Source organism: Mirounga angustirostris, unplaced genomic scaffold (assembly GCF_029215605.1).
Source record: "Mirounga angustirostris isolate CCGP_5_RB_7025 unplaced genomic scaffold, mMirAng1.0.hap1 SCAF_4, whole genome shotgun sequence".
NCBI classification, from domain to species: domain Eukaryota; kingdom Metazoa; phylum Chordata; class Mammalia; order Carnivora; family Phocidae; genus Mirounga; species Mirounga angustirostris.
In genome coordinates this window covers 106,504,503-106,518,219 of record NW_026991712.1, presented here as the reverse complement: position 1 = coordinate 106,518,219, position 13,717 = coordinate 106,504,503, and positions in this window count along the sequence as shown.

Below are 13,717 nucleotides of genomic sequence, written 5' to 3'. Positions count from 1 at the left end.
CTGCTTCTGGCAGGGTGTGTGGCAGTGTTAAATAGGTAGGCTGGAACACAGAAATTGGGAATTTTGGAGGCACCTGGGAGGCTCAGTCAGTTAAGCGACTGCCTTCGGCTCAGGTCATGATCCCGGGGTCCTGGGATCGAGCCCCATGTGGGGCTTCCTGCTCAGTGGGGAGTCTGCTTCTCCCTCTCCCTCTGCCCCTCCGCTCTGCTCTTGCTTTCTCTTGTGCATGCGCTCACTCTCTGTCTCTCCAATAAATAAATAAAATCTTAAAAAAAAATGAAATTGGGAATTTTGTAATGAGAGATTTAAGGTCAGCTGTGTACATGATGACTTTATGATTAATCTTGGCTTCGGTGTGTCACTATTGTTGAGCCTCATCTTAGGTAAAATGAAGGTGGGACAACTGCAAAGGAATTTTTGCGAAGTCCTAGAAGTGATTTAAATTTCTATTTTTCCCAAATAAAATTGTATTTCTCTGTTTTTTCGCCCTCTTATTGTTGGTTTTATTTTTTTTCTTTTATAATCTTAATAATGCTATGACTGTGCATTTTCTTTACTAAGTCTGTTAGAGTTTTGTTTTTGCCAATTACATTGCCTTTCTAATTTGATTTCTGTTGTCTTAATGCCTTTCTGCTTTATTTATTTTTTAATTTTTATTTATTTATTTATTTATTTATTTATTTATTTTTTAAAGATTTTATTTATTTATTTGAGACAGAGAATGAGAGAGAGAGAGAGCACATGAGAGGGGGAGGGTCAGAGGGAGAAGCAGACTCCCCGCTGAGCAGGGAGCCCAATGCGGGGCTCGATCCCAGGACCCTGGGATCATGACCTGAGCCGAAGGCAGTCGCTTAACCAACTGAGCCACCCAGGCACCCTATTTATTTTTTTATTTAAAGTTTATGTTTTTAGTTTTCTCTACACCCAACATGGGGCTCGAACTCACGACCCCGAGATCAAGAGTCAACATGCTCTTCCCAATGAGCCAGCCAGGTGCCCCCTTCCTGCTCTTTTTAGATTTACTTTGCTTATATGCTATCACTCACTATCCATTAAGCTCCTACAATGTGCTAGTTAGTCATTGTGCTAGGCAGGGCTGGCAATAATGTTGAGGAAGACAGACTGTTGTCCTTGAGTTGGAAGTTGTATTTTTGTTTCTACTTCTATGTCTAAAAGTCTCTTTCAGATATTTCTTTCTTCCGTTTTTTAAGACCTCTTCATACAAGTAATTCTGTTGATTTGATGCAATATGCACAATGGTCGTTAAGAATATTCTTTAAACCAGTAGCCTTCAGATGGGTGTGTTTATAACCACTTGAGTTTCACAGAGCCTTCCCATGAAATTCAAGTTTGCAGATGACAGTTTTTAGAGAATTTTTTCTAAATTTCTCTGCTAAAATATGTACTTCCTCCTAAAACTGAGTTGCCTGCTGTCAAGGTAGAACTTTGTAGGTTCTCCTTTTTAGCTTCTTTCTCACAGCTGCCATTTTTCCTCTTTACAAAAGAAAAGTGTATTTTTTATCCATCCTATTTTTACAACAGTGCATTCCCCAGAGTATAAGAAAATCTCCAAGGCACCAAATAAAGGGACAATTTGAAATATTAGTCTCCAAAAACCCTACTCAAACTAAGATATAAACTTGCATCTTATAAAATATATATGCATGATTTTAAGTAAGGAGGTGAAAGCATCAGTGTTTACTTTCTACACATCAACCTTACATCTTTATTTATTTCTTTTTTAAGATTTTATTTATTTGAGAGAGAGAGAATGAGAGAGAGAAATCCCATGAGAGGTGGGGAGGGTCAGAGGGAGAAGCAGACTCCCCGCCAAGCAGGGAGCCTGATGCGGGACTCGATCCAGGGACTCCAGGATCATGACCTGAGCCGAAGGCAGTTGCCCAACCAACTGAGCCACCCAGGCGCCCCAACCTTACATCTTTAAATAAAACATTTTTCTGATTATTGGGAGAAATGTTTTCATTAGCTTTGCCAAAGGCTACTAGAAAGTTTAAATCCGTTTTGTTTTTTTTTTTTAAACTTTGGGAGTTTCTTGCTTAGTAGGAGTTATCAATTACTTCTTTGCTTTCTATTCATTCCTACCAAATGGAGTATGTTTTAGCATCTATATATTTTTAACATTCTGTAAATATGCACATAATTATTAATATATATATTTTAAGCCCCACACTTGCTCAATAACCTGTTTTGCAATTGATTTCCAGTGAGCTCTGCCTCATCTCAGTACCATAGATGCATGATCTCATTTTTTTAAAAAGAGCATCAGGGGCACCTGGGTGGCTCAGTCATTAGGCGTCTGCCTTCAGCTCAGGTCAGGTCCTGGGATCAAGCCCCACATGGGGCTCCCTGCTTGGTGGGAAGCCTGCTTCTCCCTCTCCCACTCCCCTGCTTGTGTTCCCTCTCTCGCTGTGTCTCTGTCAAATAAATAAATAAAATCTTAAAATAAAATAAAAAGAGCATCAATCTGGGGTACCTGGCTGGCTCAGTCAGTACAGCATGTGACTCTTGATCTCGAGGTTGTGAGTTCAAGCCTCAAGTTGGACATAGAGCTTTCTTTAAAAAACAAAAAACAACAAAACCAGGATTGGGGAGCCTGAGTGGCTCAGTCAGTTGAGCGTCCGACTCTTGATTTAGACTCAGTTCATGATCTCAGGGTGGTGAGATTGAGCCCTGAGTCGGGGCTCTGTGCTGAGTGCCAAGCCTGCTTGGGATTCTCTCTCCCTCTCTCTCTGCCCCTCCCTCCTCTCTCTCTCTCTTTTTCTCTCAAATAAGTAAATCTTTATTTTTTATTTATTTGTTTTTACTTTATTGATATATTTGAGAGAGTGAGAGAGAGAAGCGCACAAGCGGGGGGAGGGGGAGAGGGAGAAGCAGGCTCTCTCCACTGAGCAGGGAGCCTGACGTGGGACTCGATCTCAGGACCCCAGGATCATGACCTGAGCTGAAGGCAGATGCTTAACCGACTGAGCCACCCAGGAGGCCCTAAATAAATCTTAAAATAAAACAAAACAAAAAAAACCCAGCATCAATGTCATTAAGAGATCTACATCCATAAAATTTTACTTTTATATTTAATACTTGAAAACACATTGGTAATGCTCAACTCTGTAGTAATACTAATTGTAATTAATCAAGCCAGGAGAAATTTAAAACGCTTTTAAGAGTTTTACTGAATGTTTGTGTTTACTGAATGTTTTAAAGCAATGCAAATTAATATGCATATTTTTATTGCAGAGAAATAGGACAAGGTGAACTTTTAAGCATAAAAATATGATAAAACTATGAGGGAATTGGAATGTATTTCTTTTAATGGAGATAGTGGATATCAAATAGCTATAGCATTTAGAGTCCGGCGGACACATTTGAGAATGATGGAGTAGTTTTATTTGAAAATGGCCATATTTATAAAACAAAATGAGATTCTTTGCTGTAACTATTGAAACTTATGATGAAAAATTTTGATGCTCAGGTAACTGGTAAAAGAGTATTTCTCTCTATATCTGTGAGGGTATTTCCAGAAGAAATTAGCCTCTGAATTAGTGAATGAGTAAAGCAGAGGGTCCTTCCCAATGTGGTGGGCCTTGTCTAACCCACTAAAGACCTAAATGGAACAACAAGGCAAAGGAAGGTTGAATTCCCTCTCTACCTGTTGGACCCAGGACATCAATCTTCTCCTGCCCTTAGTGCTCTTAGTTCTTAGGTCTTCTCACCCAGACTGGAATGTACACCATTGGCTCTTTAGCTCTCAGGCCTTTGAACTACACCCTGGCTTTCCTGGGTCCCCAGCCTGCAGATGGCAGATTGTGGGACTTCTCAGCCTCTGTAGATCTCTCTCTCTCCCCCTCCCCCCACTTGTATGTGTGTGCATAAAGTATACCAGTTCTCCTTCTCTGGAGAACCCTGACTAATGCACCTGGTGTCACCAGCGCCTATGAGTTTGAAGGAGGTGTTCTCTTGGGGCTGACGATCAGATCTCTTAAGAAGGGGTACATTTTAGCTGGTGATGAGACGGCAGGAGCATTGCAGCTGGTACTCAGACTCTCAAGGGAGAGGGATGCTCCCAGACAGGTGCCTGTGGCCTGGCCCCGCAGGTGAGGGAACGCAGTGGGGCTAATATTCCTACTGCCAAGGAGGCACTGCAAGTATGGGGCAGGGCCAGCTGAAAGAGGCTGGGGGCCATGGTTTGCTACCGCTGTTGCTGGAGCGATCCTGAGAGAAACTAGAAGGAAGAGTTTTTTTCTCTCGTTTGTCTTCCACGCTCCACCCAGGTTTCCCTTTTGCAGAAACTACTCAGAAGCCAGTGGGCATAGGAGTCTGGAAATTATAATTTACATGTGAAAACAGAGTTGGACAGAGTTTTGAAAGGTGTGCTAGGAGCTGAGAGACTGTAAATAGCAAGATCTATGGTGTTGGTCATTCATTATCCATTTACGTGTTTCTGTCTTACAACAACATTGACGTCTTTTTGCTTTTGCCTAGCAAGATACAACCCATCCCTTTTACAAAGTTTTTTCCATCTTCTTCCTCAAAAGAGAGGCCCGAGGTCCCAGCAGTCACCATAACCATCTCTGAGTGATGTTATTTTCTATTTTATTGAATCCCATCTGATTCTCTAACATATAAATTGTGAAGTTAATCACCAAGAAGAGTCCTTATTCAAACTAAAGAGGGATGATGAGGGGGAGGGGAAGAGTAAGTAAATGTATGTCAATATATACATGACAAATAAGGAAGAACATTTTCATAACTGCTACAGTCCTGTGTGCTCATGTCTGTTATACACTCTGTTCCCTTTACCCTCAACGGTCACTGCAGCCAGTCGGGGCTGTTTTCCTGGTGGAGGTCATCCAAACCCTCCTTCCCAAAGGGTCTAAACCTTTGTGGTCTGGCTCATGTATTGCTGTAGTTTTGCCTTAGCTTTTACTACTACTGGATTTGAGAATACTGAGTGCCTCAAAGAAGCTCTTGGGCTTCTGACATAGCCCTTGTCTGTGTCCAGGGTTAGAATGGCCACTCGGTTTACCCTTAGTAATTGGGATCAATTGCCCCAGCAAAAGCAACGCTCCCTCCTTTGTTATTTCCGTGGCATGGAAGTCTCATCTTCCAATTCTTTGGCGCCATTGTCAGGACATCTGGCGGAAGCATTTCTCCTTGGGGGGATTAAAACCTCTAACCCAGCAACAGTCTGAGTTTCTGGGATGGGAAACAAAATTTAGAAGATTGTGGTGAACTGTAGTAGAGTGGAGGAGCCACTCACTGCCACCCTGTCTGTGGTCCACGTATCCTGGCTGTGGAAGGAAGAGTGCCCTGTATCAGGCTCTGGTCCCAAGAATAGCCCACATCCTATAGGATAGTGCTTGAACCTTTCAGAGTATTGTTTCCTAACTGGCACTGTAACTGGATCTTCAGCTCTGCTGCTTCTGAGGGATGTCCTACCTGCCAAGACCAGCACACTCGATGGGAATGACCTTATCGGTATACTCTTTTTAGCTGAGAAGTGAGTTCCCTGATGAGAAGCAATATTGTGTAAAACATCCGTAAGTCCGCAGATAATCATTATACTTATCTGTTGCTGCATCACAGATTGTTTCAAGACTTAGCAGCTTAAAACAAGAAACATTATTTCATAATTTTTGTTTGTCAGGAATATAGGACCAGCTTAGCTGGGTGGTTCTGGCTCATGGTATCTCATGAGTTTGCAGTCAAGCCAAGCCACTGGGTGGAGCTACAAGTCATCTCAAGACTTGAATGGAGTTAAGGATCCACTTTCAACCTCACTCATGATTGTTGGCAGGCTTCAAACAGGGCTTCAGTTCCTTGCCATGCCACATGGGCCTTCCCACAGGACTTCTCACAACAAGGCAGCTTGTTTTCTCCGTGTGAGTGGAGAGAGAGAGGAAGCGAGGGAGAGAAAGCAGGGGAAAGCCCCCAAAATGGAAGCCAGTGTCTTTATAACCTAATCCCAGAAGTGCTATCCCATCCCATATTCTATTAATGAGAAGCAAGCCACTAGTCCAGCCGATACTGAAGGGGCCAGGATGACTCAAGGGCATGGAAAACAGGAGGCGGGGATCATTGGAGGCCATTTTAGAGGCTGCCTACAAAAGTCATGCTAGCAGAAACACCGGCCCCAGTTAGGGTTTTGGAATAGATAAGTATTTTTTCAGAAACCGCTCTTGGAATGTCCACAATAGCCAAACTGTGGAAAGAGCCAAGATGTCCATCGACAGATGACTGGATAAAGAAGATGTGGTATATATATACAATGGAATATTATGCAGCCATCAAAAGGAATGAGATCTTGCCATTTGCAACGACGTGGATGGAACTGGAGGGTATTATGTTGAGTGAAATAAGTCAAACAGAGAAAGACATGTATCATATGATCTCACTGATATGAGGAATTCTTAATCGCAGGAATCAAACTGAGTGTTGTTGGAGTGGGGGGTGGGGTGGGAGGGATGGGGTGACTGGGTGATAGACACTGGGGAGGGTATGTGCTCTGGTAAGCACTGTGAATTGTGCAAGACTGTTGAATCTCAGATCTGTACCTCTGAAACAAACAATGCAATATATGTTAAGAAAAAAAAAAAAGAAGAAGAAGGTAGCGGGAGGGGAAGAATGAGGCGGGGGAAATCGGAGGGGTGGACGAACCATGAGAGACGATGGACTCTGAAAAACAAACTGAGGGTTCTAGAGGGGAGGGGGTGGGAGGATGGGTTAGCCTGGTGGTGGGTATTGAGGAGGGCACGTTCTGCATGGAGCACTGGGTGTTGTGCACAAACAATGAATCATGGAACACTTCATCTAAAACTAATGATGTAATGTATGGGGATTAACATAAGAATAAAAAAAAAGTAAAAAAAAAAAAAAAAGAAACCGCTCTTGGTTTGCTACTGGACCCTAGTAGAGACTGAATTTCTGATCTGGGACATTTGGAAACCACGTCACCTAAGCTCCCCATGAAGAACTGGATGTTTTCTGACCCACCGAGATACAAAGTTGGTTGACGGCATCAGCAATCCAACATCAAGTGGAGACGGCATAAGTGAGATCAGATGCAGAGTGAGGTTAGCGCCTAAAGATAGAAGCTCGTTGCACGAGAGGTGGTTCCGTCTCCCGCACACCCTACTCCTGCTACGTCACTGCCTCTTTGCCAGCCTGTGACCTTGCGGGGGGGGAGGCGGCAGTTCCCTGAGGAAGAAAAAGCTAAGGCCTCGTTCGCAGATAGTTTTGCACCATGTGTTGGCATCACCTTGAGGCAGCATCTCAATCCCATTCTGGAACGGTCCAGCGAGACGGTCTTGATGTGAGATCCTCCCGGGGCCCAGGACGTGGAGCAGTACATTTGGTTGTCCACTCTGACAGTGACTGGCAGTTTGGCTGAAATGTTGGGAACTCAGACGACAAAGATTTGGCAGATGGTAACGAAGAAGATAGGGGAACTGAGGCATGTGGATGAGACTTTCAGAATGAGCATAAGGTGTGAAAAAAATGGTGCCCCATGTGAGTACGAGACAAGAGAGCATCCACAGAGAGAAGACTTTCAGTAACCAGGCGGACAAAATGGACTGGTCTGTGTATGACAGTCAGCCTTTTTTGGCAGTTACCTTAGTGCTTGCTCAGCAGCCACGATGGTGGGGATGAGGTTATGCGTGGGCCCGACAACATGAACTTTACTCGCCAAGGCTGGGCTGGCTGTTCTCACTGCTGAGTCACTAACCTGCCGATAACAGAAACTGACACTGAGCCCTCTATACAGCACCTTTCCCCAAGAAAGACCAAAAAACCACCTCCTGGCAGGTTGATCACAATGGAGGCAGCAATTTGTCCTCACTGGAAAATTGCCTTCCCTGAGCACAATGCTTCTGCATATGTAACTATGCTTATACTAATGGAAGTTTGACACAATATTGCTTCTGACCAAGAAGCTCATTTCTCAGTCATCCTTGCATTAGGAAAAGGCAGGTTTCTTTAAAGAAGGAAAGAAAGGAAGAAAAGAAAGAGAAAAACTAGAAGGTAATATGTCAATGGGAAATAGGGTAGTATGTATATATACTGCTGTTTCAGTCTTTTCCTATTTTCTACGTTATGTATCTGGAATCATACATTGAAATAAATTATAAAGGCCATTGAAGATAATTTTTAAACTGCATTCCTGAAAGATTGCAGTTTCCTGACTAAGAAAGGATTGGTTGGAGGCTGCTCTATTTTAATCCTGATTTCAGTTCTATTTTCAAACCACCCAGGCCCAGACTGCTGCAGTCTCAGCCGATGATATTTCTCTATAATCTTAGTGATTCTCAAACTTCTGTGAACATGCAAACTCCCAGTCCACCCCTCTGCCCTGGAGATTCTGACTGGGTAATTCTGGGAGGGACCTAGGAAACTGTATATAGCTGACTCTTTAACAACTCAGGTTTGAACTGCACGGGTCCACTTAGATATTGTTCTTTTTTTATTTGACAGAGAGAGACAGCGAGAGAGGGAACACAAGTAGGGGGGAGTGGGAGAGGGAGAAGCAGGCTTCCTGCGGAGCAGGGAGCCCGATGTGGGGCTCGATCCCAGGACCCTGGGATCATGACCTGGGCCGAAGGCAGACACTTAACGACTGAGCCACCCAGGCACCCCAATACTCAGATATTTTTCAATAAATACAGGACTGTAAATGTATTTTGTTTTCCTTCTTTCTTTTTTTAAATTAACATATGATGTATTATTTGTTTCAGGGGTACAGGTCTGTGATTCACCAGTCTTGCACAATTCACAGCGCTCACCATAGCACATACCCTCCCCAATGTCCATCACCCAACCACCCCATCCCTCCCACCTCCCTCCACTCCAGCAACCCTCAGTTTGTTTCCTGAGATTAAGAGTCTCTTATGGTTTGTCTCCCTCTCCTTATTACTTTCTTAATACCATTTTTTTTCTCTAGCTTACTTTATTAGTAAGAATATAGTATATAATACATATAACATACAAAGTATTTGTTAATTGACTATTTCTGTTATCAGTAAGGCTTCTGGTCAACAGTAGGCTATTAGTAGTCAAGTTTTGGGGGAGTCAAAGTTACACATGGATCTTCAACTGCATAGGAGGAAGCCAGTGTCCCTAACCCCACCCCCACCCTTGTTGTTCAAAAGTTAACTGTATTTTTTTAAAGGTTTATTTGATTTTTTAAAATTTATGAGAGAGAGAGAGAGAAAACAAGCAGGGGGAGCGGCAAAGGGAGAGAGAGAAGCAGGCTCCTTGCCAAGCAGGGAGCCCAATGTGGGGGCTCGATCCCAGGACCCTGGGATGATGACCTGAGCCGAAGGCAGATGCTTAACCGATTGAGCCATCCAGGAGCCCCAAAATGTTTTTGTTTAGGATTTTATTTATTTATTTATTTGAGAGAGAGGGTGAGTGGGAGGGAGAGGGAGAGAGAATCTGAAGCTGACTCCGCACAGAGCCAAATGCGGGGCCGAACCCGCGATCGCAAGATCATGACCTGAGCCGAAACCAAGAGTCGGATGCTCAACCAACTGAGCCATCCAGGCACCCCAAAAGTTAACTGTATTTTAAAAAGGGCCCCAAATGAGTGATCCTTGTTTAGGTGGTCCACATTAACATGGTTTAAAGAACACTGCTTTGGATTTACAGGAGGCTCCAAGGCTGAGGAAAAATCTAGGAAGAATTCAAGTAAGACTGAGGGGAAATACAGGTGCAAGTTCTTACTCTGTTGTCAACAGGATCAGGTTCCAGAAACACAACCCCAAACCCTTTTTGCCTTTGGTTAGCATTGATTCAAAATGTAGCATGTCACTGCACTCACGTTACCAATCTAGGTATACAGAACAGGTCTCTATCTGCATGAGAAAAGCTACACAACAAAATGGGTGCTGGTATCAGATTGCTCTTTCACTACCGTATCACAGCTCCCTCTAAAACCAGTGGAGACAAACAGATCTGAGTGTGAACACTAGCTTCATCGTTATTCATTGTTGGTTTTAGGTGAAATGACTAAGCCCTCAGAGCCTTGGCTTTTTTTTTTTAAAGATTTTATTTATTTATTTGAGAGAGAGAGAATGAGAGACAGAGAGCATGAGAGGGAGGAGGGCCAGAGGGAGAAGCAGACTCCCTGCCGAGCAGGGAGCCCGATGCAGAACTCGATCCCGGGACTCCAGGATCATGACCTGAGCCGAAGGCAGTCGCTTAACCAAACTGAGCCACCCAGGCACCCGAGCCTTGGCTTTTTCATGGGAAAAAATATCTTTGAGCTTTTACAGAAGTATGACTTAGGTTGAACTATGTAATCATTCTAGACTTAAGCCCTTTTAGAGAATAAAGAAGACTAGAATCTCTGATATTCTCTTCAGCTCTAAAATTCTTTGTATGTTTTATTAGGATCCTGTTTCTATTATAAACTAAGTGAAAACATTCAGATGATACTTGCAGAAAACATAAAATCATGACGTTGAGATAAAAGTCATGAGAATAATTCTGTTTCTTTGGGCAGAAAATTTTAAAATAACCAGTATATTCCTCAATTGAATAATGACGGATAAGGCAATGATTACTTCAGGTGATATGACACTTCATGGTGAAGATGCAAGGTTTCCCGAACTGAAGGCAATCTTTGGGGCCTGCCCCCCAAGGGCTGCTTATCAGATGAATCCTGTGAATGTCCTCAGTGGACTTCCTGTCAGGGAAAAGGAGTGTCCAGTGATGAGAAACTGGAGTTCTGTCTGAAGTTAGTGGCTCTAAAGTGGGGTATATGAAGAGTGGATGACACTAAATTCCTAAGGAGCCTTTGAGTTAAAATAGGGCATGGTGTCTCATCTCACTCCTGCTGTGTCCCCCTAGATTTCCCTCCATTGCTGTCACCACCAGAGAATACAAAGGGGAAAGGTTTTCCTATCGAAGACGAGGAGCCTGGAATCCTGCCTGTTTCCACTTTCCCTTTTCTGGCACCCGCCTTGTCCACTCCAACACACATTGTTTAGGTTTATGTAGACAACTGACGTATACTGCATAGTGGGGATTCTGAGGCACAACACTCCATAGCTGAGATTTTTTCTCAAGTGCACTTCATATCATTCAGTTGGCTTTGTATAGTTATTAAATCTCCCAGTTAGGCATGCTCGCCATCAGACTTGCAGATTTAAAGTATTAAGCAGAGTCTTTTTGGCGTTGCACTTGGCTAAGGGACCCCACCCTTGGGAGTATAGTTATTCTGATGGCCCTTTTGCCCTTTCCATACCACGGGCCTTTCTGTTTTGTGGAAGACTTCTCGCTCTGAGAGGTAGCAGATAGATGGCATCATTGAGTTAAGGAGAAACTGAGAGTAAGTAAGTAAACTAGGTTCAAGAAAAGGCCAGGAATGAAGTGCAATAGAAAATGGCAGGATTCTCTCCAATCACATAGTGGGAAAAAGTTTGTGAGAGTTAGGGGTCATGGAGCAGTTACAGGTTAAGCCAGGAGAGCACTCAGGAAACCACACAGACAAGAAGACCTGGAAACAGAGCTGAAGTCTACTGCAGAAAGGGAGCACCATATAGTGTTTTCTTTTTGTTATCTCATGGAATTCTTATTGAATGAGGGACCCAGTTGACATACTTTCCCAGACAGGCTGATCCAATGCAAGGCTGAAAAACTTACCTTGCCTCCTCTGAAAGAATTGATTGCATCCTGTTTGTGATCTAGATCTGTACCATTATTAATTCTAATAATGTGTCTGTAGATTCTTTTGCATCTTCTATTTGGGCAGTCATATTGTCTGTGAGTAGTGGAAATGTCTTCTTCCTAATCCTTTTTACCATTATGTTTTAAGCGATTATCTGTTGAAAAGGAGGATTAGCATGAAGGAATCTGGCTATAATATGAATAATAAAGAATTCGAGACTTCTGTTATAAGGCTCCATCAATGTAGATAACTTTTTTTTAATTAACTTTTATTTTTTTTAAAGATTTTATTTATTTATTTGACACAGAGAGAGAGCACACAGCAGGGGGAGCAGCAGGCAGAAGGAAAGGGAGAAGCAGGCTCCCCACTGAGCAGGGAGCCCAATGTGGGGCTCCCTCTGACCTGAGCCGAAGGCAGATGCTTAACCAACTGAGCCACCCAGGCGTCCCAACAACTGTTTCCTTTGCTCACGTCTACCAAGATGGAGATCCTGAATGGTCATGAACTTGTAGCCTAAGAGGTTCTTTAATAATTAAGATTCTCAAAGACTTTAAGTTCTGATTCTGTGAAGTCTCTTTGATGTTATTAAGGCAAACTAACAGCAGGAATGACAAACAAATTTCCCATAAAAGAGAAGCAGAGTCAGCCTTTCTTTCTTTCTTTCTTTCTTTCTTTCTTTCTTTCTTTCTTTCTTTCTTTCTTTCTTTCTTTCTTTCTTCTTTCTTTCTTTCTTTCTTTCTTTCTTTCTTTCTTTCTTTCTTTTATTTATTTTTAGAGAGAGAGAGTGCATGCATGCAGGGGGTGGGGGCAGGGGCAGAAGGAGAGGGAGAGAGAGAATCTCAAACAGACTCTGCACTGAGCTCAGAGTCCAACCTGGGTTCAATCTCATGACACTGATGACATGACCTAAGCCGAAATCAAGAGTTGGACACTTAACTGACTGAATCAACCCACCCCAAAAGCCTTTATAAATAGGGACCAAAGTCTTAAAGATATGGTTTATTGATCTTTCCATTTTCTTTATCCCCAGGTGACTGCTGAAGCAGAGCATAAGCCTCTAGCCCTACCTAGACTAAGTGGATATTTTGACATCTCAAATGTATCTTCTTGGGGCTCCTGGGTGGCTCAGTTGTTATCTGCTTTTGGCTCAGGTCATGATCCCAGGGTCCTGGGATCAAGCCCCGCGTCGGGCTCCCTGCTCCGCGGGAAGCCTGCTTCTCCCTCTCCCACTCCCTCTGCTTGTGTTCCATCTCTTGCTGTCTCTCTCTCTCTCTGTCAAATAAATAAAATCTTTAAAAAAAAAAATGTATCTTCTCCGCAGCAAGCAGGACTCCATTTCTGTGATTGTACCAAATAAGGGGCTGCCTGTGTTGGACAGGAAGAGGGAGGGGAAGAGAATCAGGGGAGCAAGCTGGGACAGGCAGGGGAAGCATAGCTGGAAACAACTCTGAGTTGTGGTAAGGATGGAGAGAAAGCAAACAGTGAGGATGCTGACTTTTCCATAGAACATTAAATTTGGGGAAAACAGCAAAGTATAAAAAAAATACAAAAATAAAGGCATCCATGGTTCAGCCACCACCGAGACTTAGATTTTTATAGGACTATTAAAGTAGAGATGGATAAGTAAGCTTTTTTAAAATAAAATTAGAATCATAGTCCATATAGTTGTGTCTAACTCCCTAACTCCCCCCCGCCATTTGTAAACCTTGAACATTTCCTCAGGGAAGTATACATTCCTTAAAAATGTTAGATTCAAATCCAATAATCCAGAACAGAACAGAGTTCACCAAGCCCAGACCAATGGGACATCTAGGCCACGGAAAAGTCTAATTCCCTCGGGGTAAGCAGGACTAGAAAAGATACCAGAGTAGCAGGGCTGAAGGCTGTCTTGTTCTTCAGTGGATGCGGAGTCTGCCCAGGCCCCACCCCAAGATGCTGTGAGAAACTGGAGCCACTCCTTGAAAGGAGACTCTGTGCCCTTGTCTGTCTGTGCTCTGGGTTTACTCTTCCCTGAATGAAAGTCCTAGACCT